The sequence below is a fragment of the Chelonia mydas genome, chromosome 9, assembly GCF_015237465.2.
Source record: "Chelonia mydas isolate rCheMyd1 chromosome 9, rCheMyd1.pri.v2, whole genome shotgun sequence".
Taxonomy (NCBI): Eukaryota; Metazoa; Chordata; order Testudines; family Cheloniidae; genus Chelonia; species Chelonia mydas.
The window spans coordinates 20059921-20081253 of NC_057855.1; positions in this window are offsets into that span (position 1 = coordinate 20059921).

A 21333-nucleotide genomic window follows, 5' to 3' on the forward strand; every position below is an offset into this window, starting at 1 on the left:
GCATGGCAATTTCCATAAACCCGCTCTATCCACTGTATCAAAGGCTTTTTTGGAAATCTATAACATTCATATAAAGTGTAACTGCCATTTTATTGGCAGGGTTGCTATTTGATCTATATGTGATGTGTCCTGTCTTAACCCTGCCTGTTTGTATCGTAACCTTGAATCTACCACTTTCTTTATTCTGCCTAAAATAATCTGTGTAAATATCTTACTTGGGGTAGACAGAATACCCCTCTAGTTTTCACACTGATAAAAGTTCCCTTTCTTTAACAGTTTAATTACATTACCCTTTTTTCCCCATGTCAAGGTTCCTCCCCGACTCTGAACTCTAGGGTACAGATGTGGGGACCTGCATGAAAAACCTCCTAAGCTTATCTTTACCAGCTTAGGTCAAAACTTCCCCAAGGTACAAAATATTCCACCTTTTGTCCTTGGATTGGCCGCTACCACCACCAAACAAATACTGGTTACTGGGGAAGAGCTGTTTGGACACGTCTTTCCCCCCAAAATACTTCCCAAAACCTTGCACCCCACTTCCTGGACAAGGTTTGGTAAAAAGCCTCACCAATTTGCCTAGGTGACTACAGACCCAGACCCTTGGATCTTAAGAACAATGAACAATCCTCCCAACACTTGCACCCCCCCCCTTTCCAGGGAAATGTTGGATAAAAAGCCTCACCAATTTGCATAGGTGACCACAGACCCAAACCCTTGGATCTGAGAACAATGAAAAAGCATTCAGTTTTCTTACAAAAATACTTTTAATAGAAATAGAAGTAAATAGAAATAAAAAAAAAAATCCCCCCTGTAAAGTCAGGATGGTAGATACTTTACAGGGTAATTAGATTCAAAACATAGAGAATCCCTCTAGGCAAAAACCTTAAGTTACAAAAAAGATACACAGACAGAAATAGTTATTCTATTCAGCACAATTCTTTTCTCAGCCATTTAAAGAAATCATAATCTAACATGTACCTAGCTAGATTACTTACTAAAAGTTCTAAGGCTTCATTCCTGGTCTATCCCCAGCAAAGACAGAATATAGACAGACACACATACCCTTTGTTTCTCTCCCTCCTCCCAGCTTTTGAAAGTATCTTGTCTCCTCATTGGTCATTTTGGTCAGGTGCCAGCGAGGTTACCTTTAGCTTCTTAACCCTTTACAGGTGAGAGGAGATTTCCTCTGGCCAGGAGGGATTTTAAAGGGGTTTACCCTTCCCTTTCTATTTATGACACCCCACTTGTTTGATATTTTTATTTCTTCCCATATCTTTTATAAGAGGCCTATCAAATTGTCTACTCCATTCTTCAACTCTGCCTCAAGAACCTCTGTTGGAATGTTATTCACCCTGATGTCTTTCCACCACCCTCTATCCCTTTACTCGGATACTAGTAGTTTACTAGTTCTACATCCAGATCTTCCCTTTCCTCTATATCTAGAGGATTGGCCGCTGGCTCACCATTCAGTAGTTGATTAAAGTACAGCTTCCATTTTTGTATTTGTTCTGATGTCTTTCCTGTTAAGTTGCCCTTGTTATCTTGAACCAGACAGTTGGTGTTTTTTTCCTGAAAACAGGTGTAATGATGTTGCACAATGTCTTTATGTCACTTTGTGCTACAGCGGTCTGTGCATCTATTGCCATTTTGTCTGTAAGGTCAAAAAATTTGACTGACAAAATGCAAAATTATTAGCTGGAAAATAATTATTATTTAGCATTTGTACTGCGGTAGTGCCGAGGAACCCCAGGACCATGAACCAGGACCCCCCCATAGTGCTAGATGCTGTACAAACACGGAACAAAAAAATTATTCCTGCCCTGAAGAGCTTACAAGCAGTTTCAGTGATGATGATATTGTCCCTATTCTCAGATATTTTTTTTTCTTGGCCTGTTTCACTATTTACAAACTAACGGCCCAATCTTAATAAACCTTTTCTCACACAAATAAGGATTACTCAAGCAAACAACAGATTGCAGGATGAGATTCCAAAACATATGCATTGTTCAGTAAAGTCAAATCCAATTGTAACTAACAGACATAATTCAAAATTTGAGTTAAGGGCAGGATATCCAAAAAGGTGGTTTAAAGGTGCTACCATTTCTGCATTTTTCTTCTTTTCCCAAGCAGTAGATGATTTAATTTACTGATGTGCCTATACCAGTGGTGCTAGATGATTTAATTTAGCACACTGATTAGTGGTTAATTTATCAGAACTGAAAAATGTGCATTACTAGAAAGCTATTTAAATAAAAATTAATTTCATATTAATTCTTATTATATGAACCATCCTAATAAAACAGGATAGGTGTGAGGTGTTATTTGCTAGCAAACGCGTTATAAGAATGAAGTAACTGTCCCTCTCTCTGTTAAAATTCTGTGTATTGTGACCGGGCAAGCCCAGATGGCTATAGTAAAGTAATGGGAGACAGATATATTAGCCTCAGGCTAAACAAATCCCTGTTACCAGGATAAGCAAATGGCAGCTGGTACAGGTCAATTAAGACACATGGGGTCAATTAAGATCTTTCCAGAAGGCATGGAGGACAGCTAGGTTGATTGGGACACCTGAAGCCAATCAGGGGCTGGCTGAAACTAGTTAAAAGCCTCCCAGTGGGCGCGCATGTCAGGAGCTGTAGGAGGAAGTCATGCTGTTGGAGAGACTGAGCAGTACAAACTATATCACGCACAAGAAAGAAAGCCCTGAGGTAAGGGTGAAGTAGATCTTGAGGAAGTGGGGGCTGCTGTGGGGAAGTGGCCCAGGGAATTGTATGCGTCCTGTTTCTAAGAAGTCAGCTGCCATAGCTGATACTATTAGGGTCCCTGGACTGGAGCCCGGAGTAGAGAGTGGGCCCAGGCTCCCCCCTTTGCCCCCGATTAATCACTGAGGCTAGGAGACAACAGAGACTATGCAAGAGAGGGTGGTTTCTCCTCAGCTTCCTTGTTGGCTTATGATGAAAGTGGCTCAGTAGGCTGTGACTCTTGCCTCTAGAGAGAGAAGGGCTATGTGGAGGGTCACAGTGAGCCTCTGAGGCTAGTGAAATCCACCAGGAAATGCGGGACCCATGGAGACAAGGACAGAGGTTTGTCACAGTATATATATATATATACACACACACATACATACATACACACACACACACACACACACACACACACTTCTGAATATGAAAGGAGCTACAACAAGCTCATTCTAAAAGCAACTGAGAAGAAGATAGTGGGAGCACATTTGTATACAGAAATAAGGACATAAGTACCACACCTTCAGAAAATTCAATGGGGCATTGTCTTTAAATTCAATCTATGTCTAAGAATGAAGGAAAGTCATATAATCACTTGCAAAAATTAGTTCAAGGTTATCACAAGTACATCATAGTACAATTTGCCTTTTTTTAAAAAAAAAAGTCATTAGCTGCAAAGAATGAAGGGACCTTTTAAAATAACCAAATTGATCAAGTCTGCCTGAAGATCCTTTGAATAATTCCCTTGCTACTGTACAAAGGAACACAATGCAGAAAACAGAGACAAGCTGACCAGGATACTCAGTTTAGGTCACAATCTTTGGAGAATCTACCCACCAGTCACTCAACAGAAAATGACTGAACACAGCAAAGCTACATTTAAAAGGGTGTATATGGAAATTGGACTGTGCTAAACCTGAAAATACAGCAGAAGCAGTACACACTGTAACAATGCGTGTAGCAAACCAACAGGCCTAGTTTACCTGCAGATCTGAATGATTTTTAGGAACTCATGGAATAGGCAGTCCCAAAATAGCACATGCCCAGCTGAATTGTTGCTGCATGTACAATTAATCAGTGGCCAAATCAATGAACACATGAGTATTACAACTTACTGGTGTCATTTCCCACCCACCCCTGTTTTAGCCTCAGCAACAGGCAGTCAGAGTTCTTCCCCATTAACCTGTCTCCTCTCGTGGACAACTGACAATCTAAACATAGCTTGCAAAAATCCCACTTTGCAGCTAGTGCTCTAGAGGAATAATATGACAAGTACTGAGCAGTTATTTCCTATCACTCACTCTTGTTCTCTCTGTTGCCCTATCTCCTAGCTAAGTGTGGTACATGCTACCAATAGGGAATTGTATTAATGCACTCAAAGTTGAACATTGTCTTAGTTTGAAATAGGGCCCATGTTTAACCTGTCTTATCCTAGCAACAGTCTGCAAAGCACATTAGGCTCCTTATGTACAAATGATGTAAATCAGTAACATGATTTCTGTGCTGTACAGCTCCTAGCATGATGGGGTCCATGACTAGGGCTCCTAGGTGTTACAACGATATAAACAAGAATAGTATTGCCCACAATTAAGCAAATTTGAATCTTTAGTGATTTTGCTAGTATTGGCATCCAAACACATAACTTGACCCTGCAGCTACGTATTTCAGGAGAACTCTAGCCCTAGAGAACATATGCAAGTCCTGGGTGGCCTGACCATTCCCTCCTGTTCTCACTCTCCTTTCATGTATATTGTTTAATGTGGCCATCAAGAAGCAGTGACCAAATTTTATTTGCTCCAGATCCGCTTATGAATTTATGTAATGTAACTGCACTGATAAATTTTAAAGGAACAATTTACTTTGTTTATTCATCAGTCTCAAATGCCAATGTTTCTGCCTCACTTCCTTTGTGAATGTGACTTTAGTGCTTCTCGGGAAATCTTGACACAGTTAGACTCAATCAAGCATCTATACAACACTAAAGCAGCAGATGCCTTAATACTTGGTACTGCTACCTGCAGGAATTAACCCTATTACAATAGGTCTAAAACAGCAAGCATAGCTTTGTCATTTGAATTTGCTCCATATTTAGTACTATTTAAAAGAAAACAAAAAAGATGTGTGCTAGAGAAATATTTAAGGGGAACAGAGCTTCAAAACGTTCAGTGAGTGATTCCCTCATATTTCAAATAAGTATGTTGCAGACAGCAGGCACACCCAGAGAAAGCACATGGATGTGTGATTAGGATTTTGGTTTGAGTTCTGCACTGACATTTCATTCATCTCAATAATCATTCGTCATATGTGCTAGAACTAGAGGTGCTGTGGATGCTGCTGCACCCCCTAGCAGGGAGTGGTTTCCAGCATATACAGGGTTCACGGTTTGCTTCAATGGCTCTCAGCACCCCCACAATACAAATTGTTCCAGCACCCCTGTCACTGGTGTATCATTAGTGTGTTGTTTGCCACAAAGTCCCATTGTACTATGGTGCAAGTAAAAGATTCTGTGAGTCCTCAAGACTCCTAAAGAGACCAATATTCCGTGACTTTAGAGGCAAAGATTTGTTAGGCTATTATCTCAAATGGTATTAAAGGGAACTAAATTTAGGTCAAGATTGAAAGGGTCCTCAATTTTTATGAATCATCTTTTAATGTTTTCTCACCATGGGCCAACTCCTGAAACTCTTACTCTGTCTTTACTGGGGTGAAATTTACCTGTATTCAGTTTCCTACAGTATTAGGCTTAGACTTGCGTGTTTTGTTTTATTTTGCTTGGTAACTTACTTTGTTCTGTCTGTTATTACTTGGAACCACTTAAATCCTATTTTTTATACTTAATAAAATCACGTTTGCTTATTAATTAACCCAGAGTAAGTAAGTAATACCTGGGGGAGCAAACAGCTGTGCATATCTCTCTATCAGTGTTTTAGAGGGTGGACAATTTATGAGTTTACCCTAAATAAGCTTTATACAGAGTAAAACGGATTCATTTGGGGTTTGGATCCCATTGGGAGCTGGGTGCTAGAGACAAGAACACTTGCTAAGCCATTTTCAGTTAAGTCTTCAGCTTTGTGGGCATGGGTCAGACCCTGGGTCTGTGTTGCAGCAGATTAGCATACCTGGCTCCACAAGACAGGGTTCTGGAGGCCCAAACTGGCAGAGAAAATGGGCTCAGAGGTAGTCTCGGCAGATCAGTTGGCAGTCCCAAGGAGGTTTCTGTGATCCAACCCATCAGGTGACAGTCCCCAGGGGGGACTCTGTGACTGAACCCGTCACATATACATATATCAAAAAATAAAATATTTGTCTAAGATTTTCACAAGCAGGGTGTCTCATTTGTTGGGTGTCCATTCTGTGACACCAGTTTGATGAGTTTTAGAGAAGGGTGTTTGCACTTCTGAAAATCACGGTGTCTGAAGTTGGCCTTTTAAATACCACTGAAAGCAACATTTACTACCTGAAGTACAAATGGCACTTTGGAAGAATATTCTTATTATGTTTATAAACATTTAGGCAGAACAGCTAGGGTTTTCTATTACAATGCTAAAATGATATGTGCCAAGATTTAGTTTATCAATGAACTCTCTCTCACATCAAGCATTTGCTACCATATTTGCAAAACCCCATCAGCACAGGTCATAAGGCTGATGCGAAACAAAATCTCAGAAACAGGAGCTATTGTAAGTTAATGGTCAACACATTTCTGCCCCAACAACTAATTAAACACTCATTTGCTGGAAGAAGTCCATAACGTGGAACTTAAAAAAAAATGATCAGCTGAATAAACAAAAGAAAAAACTGAACCATGTTTCTCAACCAAGTCTTATGTCTTTTCAGCTTTAAAATGGAAACAGAGTTGCTGAGTATTCAGGACGTTAAGGGCCAGTTACAATTGCAGTGCTTGTGCTCACTGGAGCACAGCGGCTGATCTCTCTGCATGCCAAAGGATGTAAGGAAGGGAGGGTAAGGGGCAGGCCCCTCACCACAGCTCTTCCTCTGTCCGAGCCACATAGCAGTCATGATACATTTGGGGGACAGGCTACACCATCCTAGAGATGAAGCCTCGCCAACCCCTATCCACACTGCTGAAGGGCTGTGTGTTTCTGCACTGCATTCCCCTTCAAAGCTCCCCCTGGAGCAATGTGTTTCTCACACTGCTGTCAATGCAGGGTTTTGCTTAAAAGGCATGATCTAGCCCTAAGCCTGTACTTAATGATCTGAAAGCATTTTAAACAAAACACCCATTTTTGGACAAAAATGGATCAGTGATATTTTCATACTTCACACAAAGCTACATAAATCATTATCACCTGTTATGCTCACCATTGAAAAAGTTCATTTGTGTTAACATTGTTAGCTGTTAAACATCCAGCAGGGCACTTTAGGATGTAATTGACTGAACAGTACAGAGAGACATACAACAGGTGGCTACAAAAATGGTCGTGGGCAGCACAAAGTAACATGGAGGTGAGTGTGATCAACATAAGCAGGGATCACAGTGTACCAGTGGTCAGCAAGCACCATGGCAGAGATTTAAGCAGGGATTGGCAGGAGAACAGTGAGGTGGTCTTGCAGATTTTTATGGGGATACCTTCAATGGGACCAGGATTTGGCCCAAATCATAGATATTTGTAGAATGAGCTCTACACAACTTTGAGTCCCTCCCCTGAAATCTATGGTAGAATCCCCAAACCACTGTTTGACAAAACATGTTCTACATTTTGTCTGTGCTTTCTGTAAGGGGTTAAATTGACACTTCTTACCTATAAGCCTAACTGCACAAAAAGATATTGAGACATGTTGGGCTGTGGGAAATGCATCTTGCAGTGAATGTAACAGTGGTGGATTTATCTGAACCGTGATCTGAATCACTTAACCATGAGTATGTCATAATTCTCAAAATTCCCTCCAGAGGTATTCTGCAACAGAGATGGGTATATGATTCACTGCTAATTCTGAGAATGGTGAATAGAATCTGTTTGCTATCAGTGACCTTCACAGTCTCTTACCCTGTTGGTTGTTGTACCAATTCACTAGTTGATTTCATCTGGCAAATCTGTTGGATTAAATAAAATGGCTTTCTGAGCTAAAACCAAACATGTACCACAATGCTTTTAGAGAGCGTTTCTCTTTAAAAAAAATTACTGCTTTAAGTATGTCATATCACCGGACTATAAATTTCAGAACTCAAAAAGTGTGTAGAAAATGTTTAGTAATATACCACAGAAGGATTAAAACAGAGTATTGCCAAATAGAAATACCATGGTGATCTGGGATAAAGTTCAACCTAAAGTTTGCTACGGGAAAGTATTATGCCATTTACAAGACCAAATACAAAGAGATTCTCCCACTTTAAAAGAGCAAGAGCTTTATATAGTACAATCAATGCTTCATGATTGGATAATGCTCTAAAAACGGTCTCTCCCGAAAGACTACCGAGGATCAAACATATATAATTAAGTGAAAAAATCTAAGTAGTTACAGGAAGAGTTTAAAAAGGATTGAATCATAAACCACCCATAATGGCCAATGACATATTCTATGCAAAAAGACCTAGGTCACATTAGTGTTCTTCTTGGAAATCTACTGTAGGTTGTCAATGAATGTAGTAAATTATATTTATGAGAGGATAAAATACCATATGATGACTCCAGCCTTTAAAAAGGCAGAAAAATGAAATAAAACGACTCTATTTCAGAACAGGAACACTAGATACTGACTGGAAAACATGGTTGGTCAAACCCAAAGGTGTGAGACTGTTTCTCTCAGCTCCATGTGCACAGAAGAACCTCTGTGCATAGATCTCTCTCTCCAACTCCCAAAATAGAAGGGGAGAGAGGGCCAGCTAGCCTTCTCGGAATCTTCCAATCCTACTGACTTTGCAAAAATAGTTCTGTACTAGCAAGGTTGGGGGCGGGGGCGGCGGGAGGATATGCAAACTGGGTGGGCTGAGGAAGAAGTCAGTGAGGATTCATATTATCCACTCTAGTGCACCAGAGACAAAACACAGTTTGAGCAACTGAGCTGTGCATTGGGGTGATCTATGGAAGTCTATGGGGAAGGTCTTTGGTGATCAGTGCTACAGAAAACCCTGAGATAGACAGACAGATCTTTCTGCCAAGTCAGCCCACTATCAAAATCCCTCTCAGCAGCTTCATGCATAAAGTCCATGTGGCCTCCCCTATCTCATACTTCTTGCTTATCAGAATCACACCGGCATCTGATTCTTTAAGAAATTAAACTCGTGATATACTCAACTGGCACTATTGGGGGGGTTAGGGAAAAAAGTAAGCACAAATCAACAAGGCAACTATATTCACTGACAGATTACCTGGTAGGAGCAACAAAAACATAATTCAGTGCAACTTCAGAAATTGTGTTTAAACATAGCAATGTGTATTAAAAAAAAGCCAACTTTCTGAGAAAAGAACGAAACCAAAAGTGGTTTGTAAAAGGTAACTGTGAATTGTGTATTGCTTTATTTTCTGGTGTTAAATTCACTCCACCCACATAAAGACAGAATATTCAGAGTGTGGAGGGACAAAGGAGATGAACTCTACCTCCCAAACAGATTGTGCAGTTGCTATATTCAGCTTCTATTTCATCCTCTGATGACATAAGAGTATTTCCTCTTTGGGTTAGAATTTCAGCTGCAGTCCCTTTGTACCAGCGGTGAGAGATGTTAGGGTCACTGAATTCACATAAATGCAAATGTGTAGCACCTCCCCAGACTCTCCTAGCGTCCACTGGAATAGATATTACGTCTACCCAGTTGAATCAGGGTAATGAAGATATGAACCTTTCAAAACTATGATGCTCCAATACCCCGGCCAGAGCCCTGGGACACCCACATTTATATAAGCAAGACAAGTTGTAACTGGCCACATCTTCTCTGCCTAGCATCATGTACAGAAATGCTACTCTCAGTTAGTGTATGTGAATGTGACAAGATTTTTTTTAAATGTCACCTCAACGTATCATATTGCAATGGCCTAAATTTTCTAGTAGTAGTAACTCAAGCAGGCCCAGATTCATATATTAGAAAAGAGAAGGTTTACAATGCCCTAAAAATTCAATGAACCTAAAAGCCTGGTCCTGCTAATTCCACAAATTACTCCCACCATTTTTGTTATTATTTATTTGTATGAAAGTAATATGTAGAGGCTTCACCTGAAATCCAAATTGCCCTTGGAACTGAATAAACATGTACTGAGAGACAGCCTGGTAAAAGTTTTTAAGATATTATAAATATAAATTTTGCTTGGACAAATACCCTAAGATAAAAATTGGCTCAACGGATGAAATCCTGGGCCCATATAAGCCAATGGCAAAACTCCCATTGACTTCTGTGGGGCCAGAATTTCACCAAAGAATGAATGGAAAAATTAACCCCAGGTGAGAAATTCTGCAAAAAGCCTTGTGCAACATTTAATCCCTTACTGTAGGGTTTAGATGTAGTTTAAATGATACGGAGAGCCTTCTCAGTCCTTTCCATAGGGATCAATTTCACCATCTGTAAACAAAAACCTGAACAAAAGGTAGCAGGTGACAAGGAGTAATATTGGCTATCATCTGTGGTGCAAGTAAGAGGGTACGGTCAGGTAGACAGTACTATTTATTGTGGGTACGCTCTACTGGAAAGACACATTTTCAAGAATGAACTGTAGAGCCCTGCGCGGATCCAAATTTATATTGGTGGATGCAAATATCCGTGGATAGAAATTGGTATCTGGTGAACCAGAACGTTCTCCAAGGAACCACAGTGGCAAAAGAAGCAGAACCTTGGGCCAATGCTCCCAGGCGCCCATGCCGGCAGCTCCTCCGGCACAGCTGTACCGTCCCCAGCCCTGCCATGCAGCTGCATCTCCTGTCTGGGATCTTTACAGCCCCACCAGAGGACAGGGCTGGGGGTGGTACAACCGCGCGCTAGAGAAGCTGCTGGTGCAGGCTCCTGGGAATGGTGGCCCCATGTTCTACTCCTTTCGCCACTGTGATACCCGGGAGAGCGCTGCAGTTCAGCAGGTTTCTATCCTCAGATATCTGCATCCACATATAAATTTGTATCTGTGCAGGGCTCTAGTCATGAAACATTTTTTGTGAAGGGGGGTGGGGCAGGGTTAGGGGTAAGTACTGTACCAGTAACAGTTAAAAGTTACTTGCACCACTGGCTTTCATAGGTCAGGACAGAGTCTTTTGCCTAGAGTTATAGGCAAGGATAGACTCCTGCATTGCACAGAACCCCCTGGGGTTAGCACTGCAAGTTCCAAAAGTCTTATTTGGTGCTTCTAATATTGCTTAATCCAAGTTACCATTTGAATCATCATATGAAGGAAATCTTAATTATCTTGCCTCGCTTTTATTTCAGAATATTTGCTAGCAATCAAGAGTGATGAATATTTGCTAGCAATCAAGAATGTTGCTATCCATGTTGCTGAATATAAATCTTAGGGGTTAAGGACTATATGAATGGTGAGATTTATTCAGAGTAAGTAGATCTTTTTATACCATACCCAAATGAAATACAAGAGAATCAAAATGTGTCTGTTATTTGCTACTCTTAATTTTGTTGAGGCTTCACACTGACTAGATCATTCCTCAAACTTTTTCCACAGATGATATACTTTTACAGAGGAAAACTTTTCTGGGGTATTAAAAGAAGGTTTATTTTTATGACTAAACCAACATTTTAATAACTTCTGACCATGTAGTAATGCTATTGCATTTTATTCATAGAACTGTTTTGATTCTGAAGTCCTAAATTGAATCTATAAAACTATTATCCAACTAGCTAGCAAACAGCTGACTAGAAAGTCTCTGCTGTAGAGTGAATGAGGTCAGATGGGAGAGAACACAACAGAAAAAAAAAAGCAGCAGCACTGCCATCTGTTAGTGATTGGGCTGGTAAACAAACTATTTAAAAATCCCCATAAATAGAAAAACCCTAATTATTAGAATGATGGGAGAGTGATCTCCAAATTAACCTTTTAAATCAAGGCTGTAATAAAACATTGCACTGCTTATTTAGCTCTTTTAATCTTTAATATGCCAAAAGACACTTACAACTGATTTTAGGCTATATCTGACCTCCAGTAAACATAACAAGATTAATGATTCCATCTTCCCCAGCTGTGGGCGGAAAAAGGTAGTTTTGCAAAATTTTGCAGAACAAATAAGTCTCCTCTTTCTTATCTACAGCTCCAATTAATCCGTACTAAATTGTTAGGGGGGATATGACAGGTGACATACTGCATAACAAAGGAACCATGCAATTTAGACAAGATTTCTTTTCATACAATGCATCAGACCATTGAAATGGTTAAGTAAAAATAAGAAATTTGACCAGAGCTGATCAGAAAATATATCTACAATAAATTACTGAATTCTAATTTTAAAATGTTAGAAGCTTGAAATTGGTACAGCTTATGACTGGCTTCTTGCAGCTTTTTGTTTCCAGTGGCAGCTATACTTCAGTAATCATGCAACTATTTGCAGTTGCCATAAAACTGTTGTCTACCTGTGATCACATGCTGGTTCAATTTTCCAGCTCAAAATAAGGTATAATGCTTTCAGTTCACTCATTTAGAATGGTCTTCTTAAGAGCCAGGAAGTTCCCGGAAGAACAGCAGCACAAAAAATAAATAAATAAAAAAGAAGATATTGTACAAAGGCTTGGCAAATTCTCTATTTTTTTTACTGACTGCAGAAACAAGCTACAGAGATTTCAGCAATCCCATGAGCTATGAACTTCTAGACCATCCTCTTTATTACAAGAAAACAAATCATGCCACTGGAATTCTCCCATTCAGGTCCTCTTGATACATCTATCCATATTTCATAGCAGAAGTAAGCTTATCACTAAGGCACCAAAGATATATTCTCAGGCCATTTATATGCATAGATCCCTGTATATGTTAAAATATATATTTTGGTCCAGCTGTACGTTGTGCAAGGGGAGTATCATATTTTAATTACTAAACTAATTTTGCAGAAGTATTAGGATAAAAATGATTAAAAAGAAAACTGATGCTAATGATCACAATTCTTTACTTTTTCCTCTTGTCCCTCCATCAGTGATCAAAACAGGATTCTAGTAGCCATTCCTCTTTCAATCCATCAGATATATATAATTTATTATTTGTATTACAGAATGGCGGAGCCTTAGTAATTGACTGGGACCCCATAATACATAGTACGCATTTATTTAAATTAACCCCTACAGTCCTATCAAATTTAGTAGAAGTGAAGCCAGACACACTTCAGGTGAAATCCTGATCTCATTGAAATCAATGGGAATTTTGCCATTTATTTCAGGGGGCCAGGATTTAACCCCCAACTACAGTGATGAGAACTAAATACATATCTAAAGAGAAGCTACAGAAATTTTATAAGATTTTATACTGATTAATCTAAAATAGATAATTTTAACACAATTTATTTTCTGTGTTTTTAAAACCATTCTAGGGAATTCTAAAGCAGGGATATAACTCAGTTAAATTCTGTAGAATGGTACAAAATATCTAGAGAAAGATGATAATTTTCTATTTAATTATTTAGGATTTCTCCTTAAGGAAACTGGCCCATGCCTAGAATTTAACTTAAAAAGGTCATCTCTAGGAGTGAAAAGGCAGTTCTCTTAACATGACTATTCAGTCTTTGGCATTACAGGAACCCAATCACCTCAACGAGATGGCAGGATCATGCAAAGCAACAAAAAGAATATGAACGGAGACCAGCTGATATGTAACAATGGAGGAATAGCCACATTGGATCAGACCTGAGGTCGATCTAGTCTGGTACCTGGTCTCCCACAATGGCAGCACCAGGTGCTTCAGAAGAAGGTGTAAGTAGTAAAATGTAGAATAATCTGCCTCCCACTTTAGGTCTTATCCTGATCTCTAATTGTGGTTGCCTCAACCCCCAAAATACATAGTTTAATATCCCTTGCAACAAACATGTTAGCATTAACTGTTATAACTCTAGATACACATGATTATATGTATCAGATCATTCAATGTTTAGCACTTATTTAACATATGCAGTATATATATATATAATACTGCACTGAATTTTGCCAGCTGGAGTTCAAAACAAGGCTTTTTATACAAACATCCACATAGTAACATTTCATCTAATGATACACCTTGAGAACCTTTTCTGTATACAGATGGTTTTCTCATTCTAGGTTGATTTTCTTACTGGCTTTCCAAACCTTTGCAGCTCCAGATTTTGTGCAATTTTGTTCCTTCACGCTCTTTCCTTTTTTTCTGATAACGTCCCCCCCATCCCCCCCCCGCCCCCACTCACTTTACTCCTGCCCCTCTGCCTGACACGCAAACAACTTCGAAGATTCCTGTTTTCTTTGGTCATTTGAAACCAGGCTCACTGTTGACCAAAGGCTCCCCTGCCTGTGAATAAACTCTAAGCTTTGTTTTAATTATTTGCTCTCTGAGGAAAAAATTACATTTGCTGAAAATAAACGGTCATATAATGTCATCCAGTTTAATTACTATGGTGGCAGCACACTGTGATGTAAATTAGAGGTACTGAGATTAGCAACATGCTGGTTGGTGAATAATGGGTTACTTTACTTGCTTTTTTAGCTGGATGTATTCATTCCCTTTAGGGGATGATTTCACTTCTTCACAAGCTGGTTCATTATGAGGTGATCTTGAGGAAATAATTAATCTTTCAAACATAATCTGTGTATTTAAATGATGAATACGCCGTGGCAGATTCTTCTCTGATTAATTAAAAAACATCTTTTTAAAAAAAAAAGGTTAGGTAAATCAGCATTTATAACAAAGATTTGCCTTAGCAAAGGCTAAACTGTCTACTTAATGCCTTCCTCTCCCCCCTTTTCTGGTTAACAATTACCGTAGCAATGAAAAGGAAATAGCAAAACATTAATTAAGCCTTTGATAGCTACAAAGGAAAAAAATACAGCAATCAAGTATTTCCAATAAAGTAAATACATTTTTAGACAGAAATGTGAAGAACATACCTAAAAAAATCCTCTTAGCAATTATGTGTCAGCCAACAATATATTATTGTACAGGTTATATCTAATGAAGGACTCATGATTGCAATGCCATTCAAACTCTGGGCCACATTCTGGTACACTGTCAGCGAGCAGCACCTTACTCTGAGTAGTCTTACTGATTTAAATGTAATCATTGGAAAAGTAAAATACCACTGCACATAATATAGCATAATCTAGCTCATAGTTTTACAATGTCAGCATATATTCAAGCTAATTCCATGTGGATAAGGTTCAGAAGAGAGTTACAATTAGGATTTGAGATCTGAAAAACATACTTTAAAGTGAGAGATGAAAGAAGCACAATCTCTTTAGTTTATTGAAGACAAGGTTAAGAAGTGACTTGACCACAGTCTACAAGTACCTACGTGGGGAAGAGATTTCTGATAGCAGAGAGTACTTTTATTTAGCTGAAAAAGGCATAACAAAATCCAGTAGCTGGAAAAGGAAGCTAGACAAATTGAGTGTAGAATTAAGGTGAAAATTTTTAACAATGAGGATAATTAGCCATTTGAAAAAAATACCTTGGGATGTGGTGCAGTGTCCATCACTTGCAGTCTTTAAATCAAGTCTTTCTGAAAGATAGGAGTTTCTTTGGCCTGAGTTATACAGGAGGTCAGACTATTATCATAATGGTCCCTCCTGGCCTCTTTTGTACTAATGCCATCCCCCGGTGAGGCCCATATGGCCCATTTTTGCTATCACATTTTGTAGTTTATTGGAGAGTAAGTGAATCTTGGTTTTCCATGCCCAGACAATATTGTTACAGGGCAGAGGAGCTCTGGAATGTTCAATATAATGTTTTGCAATCCCTCTCCTCTGCTCATTCCAGTTCATCTGCTCACCTTAGTATAACACAGTCACAAAGGTAGTTTACCTAGTGCAAACGTATCCAACATAATACTAACTGCATCACAAGGACTTGTCACCCTCCAGTGTCAAGGAAAGACTATACAACTGAGCATCTCACCAAGTTTAAGTATGATCATTACCATTACACACATGAATTCTCACTGGTTTCCATGGTAGTCATATCCTGCAGAAAGGGCTGCAGAAACAGGGCTGTCAATGCTGGTTGGACATATTCCTAGAGGTTTTATCACATGACAATATTTAATTAAAGATTAATCTTTTATTCCTGGAAAACTCCAGGACAATCCTGGAGGGTTGGCAAACCTATGCAGAACCCTATGTTGGCAACCCTATGAGCACATGTAATAAAATATATTACAAGTGTATTTCTAATGTCGTCATATTTTCAGACATGACAATCATGAAATTCTTGTTAGAACAAGAACTTAATATGTTAACATGTTTTTTTTTTGTTGGGAAATCAAACATGATTAGAGTTGGTTGAAATATTTTACTTGAAATTGTTTCATGGATTAAACAAAAGTTTTCACAGAAAATTATCTGCTTTCCATGAAAGAATATTGACTTTTCCGCAAAAAAAATGGTGACAGGTTTCAGAGTGGTAGCAATGCTAGTCTGCATCAGCAAAAACAATGAGGACTCCTTTTGGCACCTTAGACTCCTCATTGTTTTTTCAACAAAAAACGATTTTACGATTTTCATTTTCTGAAACAAAAATCAAAATTTTCCAGAGGATGGAAAAACAAACATTTTCAGCTCACTCTCCTAGAAAAGAATAGATCTTTGTTCTCTTTATACACAGTTGTACTCAGTAAAGTATTTTCTCTAGCCTTGCATTTCAATTAAATTTAACATGATCTTGGACAGGGGTTCTCAAACTGGGGGTCGGGACTCCTCAGGAGGTCGGGAGGTTATTACATGTGGGGGCGTCGCGAGCGGTGAGACTCCACCCCAAACCCTGCTTTGCCTCCAGCATTTATAATGGTGTTAAATATTTTAAAAAGTGTTTTTAATTTATAAGGAAGGGAGGGGGTCACACTCAGAGTCCTGCTATGTGAAAGGGGTCACCAGTAAAAAAGTTTGAGAACCACTGATCTTGGACCTTAAATTTGGTACTGGTGACAAGTATTTTTTTCTTACTCATGTGGCTATATTGAGTTATACTGACATTTTTTAAATGGAATACATGAGAGGGAGGTCTCATTGAATAGGAATTTGTTTACTCTGTTCTTCCCCTCCCCCTCATCACCTTTCTTACCCTTTCTCCTTGCGATTAGACATAATATTTCACTTTTAATAATTCTCATCTCCCCCAAGTCATTTTAAAACCAGTTTTAAGCTGGTTTTAAGAACTCCAGTAAAAATGTGTTTTCTTTCACAGCTGCTCTCTTTTACTGTGCATGAAGTTAGCTCTGTCTTTGATTGCAACACATACTGTCCTTGCTAACTATTATATTGTTAGAGATCATTTTTATTACAAAACAGTATTTTGGTGGAACAATGGTGTATTGTGATATGACAATTTTATAATAAGAAAAAATGTGCTGCTTTCCTCAATGTGCTAAGTAATAGGTATATTTAATTATCTCCTGGGAAAACATACCACTGGGAATTTACATTTTTTAGTATTAAACATATTGGCTCATTCTAGGGCTTCAGGAATGGCCCTTTCAATCCTGACAAAACTGGCTGAATGGCTTAACGGCACTAGCAGTACAGAGGACGTAGAACTACATTTTCAAAGGGGCTTGATTTGCAGAACATGCTCCCACCACCTGCCCTGGGAAATGCAGCCCCTTTAAGGTATTTCAAGTTGGGCACCCAAGCTCTGCGGCATTCAAAATCACAATTCATAGCCTTTTATGTCAACTGCATTTTAAGAGGTAATGTATTATGTATTTACTCATTCTAATCATAATTAGACAGTTTTAAATATTCCATATGTATGAGGTATGCAGTAAACAGCAATGCAAAATAGCTATATGAATACTTAGGCCTGTTTACAATGAGCCTTTGAAAAGGCACTGAGAAGTCGAGGTGTCATATGACTGTGCAGCTGCATAGATCACATGCAAAATCAGTTGTGTGTGTATGAGATGGGTAATTGTGCGTACAATTTCCAGTTGTATGTGGGAAACTAACGCTGGTGCAGATCTAGCGCCCAGATGCTCAGCACAGCATAGCTAAGGGGAGGCATGCATATACTTCTGATTCTGGTCTGGCTGTTGCTGGTCTGGCCCCATTTACATCAGCTTCCCATACCCCAAGGAGCTGATAAAGCTTGGCAGGGAAGCACTGGCTGGGACTTCCTTCCCCTACCTGGGCCTATACACCGGCAGTAGCAATGGCAACCAGTGCATTGGCTCTGTGTTAAAGGAGAATTACCTTCACTGGCTACAACCGATCTGCATCCATTTACTCCAGCAAATAGATTGGCACAATATCTAGAGCTGTAGAAAATATGTAGAAAATAGGCCTGATTCCCAACTGCCTGGCATCTTTTTCAGTCACATCCATCCATGCAAACAGAGTGTAAAATGTTGCCAAGTTACATTGGAAGCATTTTGCAAATGTATAATTCACTATACAAGGTGAAAGGATTTAAAGAATCAGGCTTGTAGGGTGAAATCCTGGCCTAAATAAAATCAAAGGGATTTTTGCCAATGAGGTCAATGGAGACAAGATTTCATCTATAGTTCTTATCAATGGGGTCTGGATTTAATCCACAGTCTTCATAATTCAAACAGTATTACAATACATGTCAGCAGAGCAATATAGCGGAGAGGTAGCAACATGCAGCACAGCAGTAGTGCTATGCACTGTAACTTTGACCTTTTTAATATTCAGTATTTTGACTGGGTGACTATTCTACTCCTTTATGTGATTACTTAATTTTATTAATCTGTAGTATATAGTGTCATGGTCAGCTAATTAAATTAGAGCATACAGAACAGGTCACAAAGTATCACAAATTTTCAAAATGTAAAATACGAGAACAAAGCCCTCTTGGACGTAAAAATTCAGTGACGTCATGCCCTTGAGAACGGTGATAAAAGGAGTAGAAAGTCATTCAATAGTGGGATATTCTTAGCTCCAGGTTGATGACAAAACAGAAAAGAGAACCGACTTAAATCATTCGCATTTAAATCATAGTACACAATTCTATCATTCTCCTCAAATGCATTATCGAACATATTAGCAAATGCCACACACAGACACCCTAACATTTTACGTACACATCTTGATTCACAGCAGGAAGTGTGACAATAAGTCAGAAAGGTTCTGTAATTCATCATGTTGTCATCACCATCATTTATTATCTTACTTTAATTACATATCAATGGGATTCCTGAGAGAATATATGACAGAGCCTTAAATTGCAGGAACATTCCTAGTAGTGTTAGACTCTAACTAGGTTGCTTGCTCTGTTCTGTTTTGCAGGCTTTTCCATGTGCAGACTATGCCTTCACTATGTGCACTCAACTTCACACATGCTTAATAGTGGATAGCTTTGTGATAATTAACAGTAAGCTAGATCCTCCACTGGCATAAACTAGCATAACCAATTTACAACAGCTGATGATCTGGTCCACTTTTTTTCCCCTTCAGTGCATTATTTCCATAATAGAACATTATTTTTATAATATTCTATTCTAATTTGTTACCAATGTTATGATCGAAGAAGGTACCATATCATGCTCAGGTTCACCAGCCTTTTTATTTCTTTACATACATGTTACACATAGCACATGCCAGTAGTTTGATATATTTGAAAGTGTAAATCTGTCAGAGGATCTAACACCACATTTCTCCTGTATTCATGTAGGTGACGTGCTGTCTGATCTGTAGTAGCAGTACAAGTGAATCAGTGAATTATTCTATTAATGAGTTCCTCCATATCACGATCAATGATCATTAAATGCAGATGTTAATGGTGCTCACAGCCATTTTCATTGTGACTCTATAGTCAGCATAGATGAACTCTCTTATATTTATATTAAAGGGTTCTGAGATAGAAAAAGTTTGACCCCAGAATACAAATATCACCCTGTTTGCCCTTCTCCACCCTGCTTGGGGAACCCATCTCAGATGGGATGGGAGTGCTAGGGAAGCCCACTCTTCCACACTCTCTGAGGCTTTCCCCTAAAACTGCCCTTTCAGCCTGCCCCCGCTCCCTGTCTGCTTCTCCCAGCTTACCAACTTACCTGATTTTTGGGAGTAGAGGCAGTGACCCTTCATCCTCTTCCTCACAGAGTCAGAGTTTAATGCCATAAGGGGCCACTAGATCATCTAGTCTAACCTCCTATATATCACGGACTAACAATACCACCCATCATCTGCACACTAAACCCAGCAACTGAAATTAGATCAAAGCATTACAGTTCACAGGAGATTTTTATGTGCCGCACGCGGAGAACAGGAGCGACCAAGGTTCACCAATTCCACAGGCCCCTGCAGAGGCAAGAAATTGGTTAAGTGAGACATACCTAGATGATCCTGCCCAAGGCCTCACGACACAGAGGAAGTTGATGTCCTGATGTCTGAGTTGGATGGCTGGTATCCTCTATCTTGAAGGCTCTTACAAAAATGACTGAATCCCCTTCTTCTCTGGACGGAAAGAAGGATGCCCACCATCCCACACATTTTAGAAAAGCTCTCCAGCACAATACTTTTTTCCCCCCTTAGTTTCAGAAAACTCTGGAGTTTCCCTATTCTAGGGACAATACAAGGGCCAGCCAGGTCAGGGGGGACCAGGAGTGTTTCTGTATAGTGATGCTAAGGGCTACAGTGGGAGCAAGCGGAATGAGGAGGCATTGCACTTTTTATAAAAGTAGGATCTTAATTCTACAAGCCCCTTCAGAATATGGAACAAGGAGAACAAGACGTATGCTCCAGTATGAGGCTGTGAGTGGTGACAAGTGAAAGAGTAAGCACATTTCCATAAGCTGAGTGGCAGAGTCTCTCAAGCCCCTCTTTCACCCACTGTTTCACTCTCGGGATGGTGGGGAAGATGTGGTCAGAGAACAGGCATGTCTGAGGAAATATGGGTTTAATGCAATCCCCAACATGCAAATGACGCATTACACTATGGTCTTGTTACTAGCAAGGAGTTACTCAGCCAGCATACCGCACCACTCTTGTTAAGGCAAGATTGAGCTCCCCTGAGATTCCTGTTCTTGTCAAAGTTTTCCCCAGGCTTTTGCAATATGCTGTGAGACAGTTGTTTGTCTCATTGCTGTGTCTCTACCTCTGAGGTGGCTGCATTTTAGTGAAGAGTGAAGTAATTCTATCCTGTATGCAGTTTTAAAGTACTTTGGGATCCTTGGTATTGTAGAAGAAGTACTAGTTGACAAATTGCACCGTATGCATTCTGAGCGCCTCAGAAGTGCTATAAAAATGAAAAGTATTCTTATATTATAAAACAAAGCTCTGGAAACTGGTCAAAATTTGTTTAAAATTCGACTGCCTTTCATCTTCTCACGATTAAAGTCTTTGTACAACATAACTGGCACCTTATTATCTGTAGTCAGCAAGATAGATATAAACCACGCAATGGCTGGAAAAGAGAAATGCAGAGCTCTTTTCAGTGTCAGAACCAATTCACGCAGGCTTGTAGTAGGCCCTGAGTTTCAAATAGGTGGGGAAATGACAATCGTTCTTTGACAATCTAATTTTGAGCCA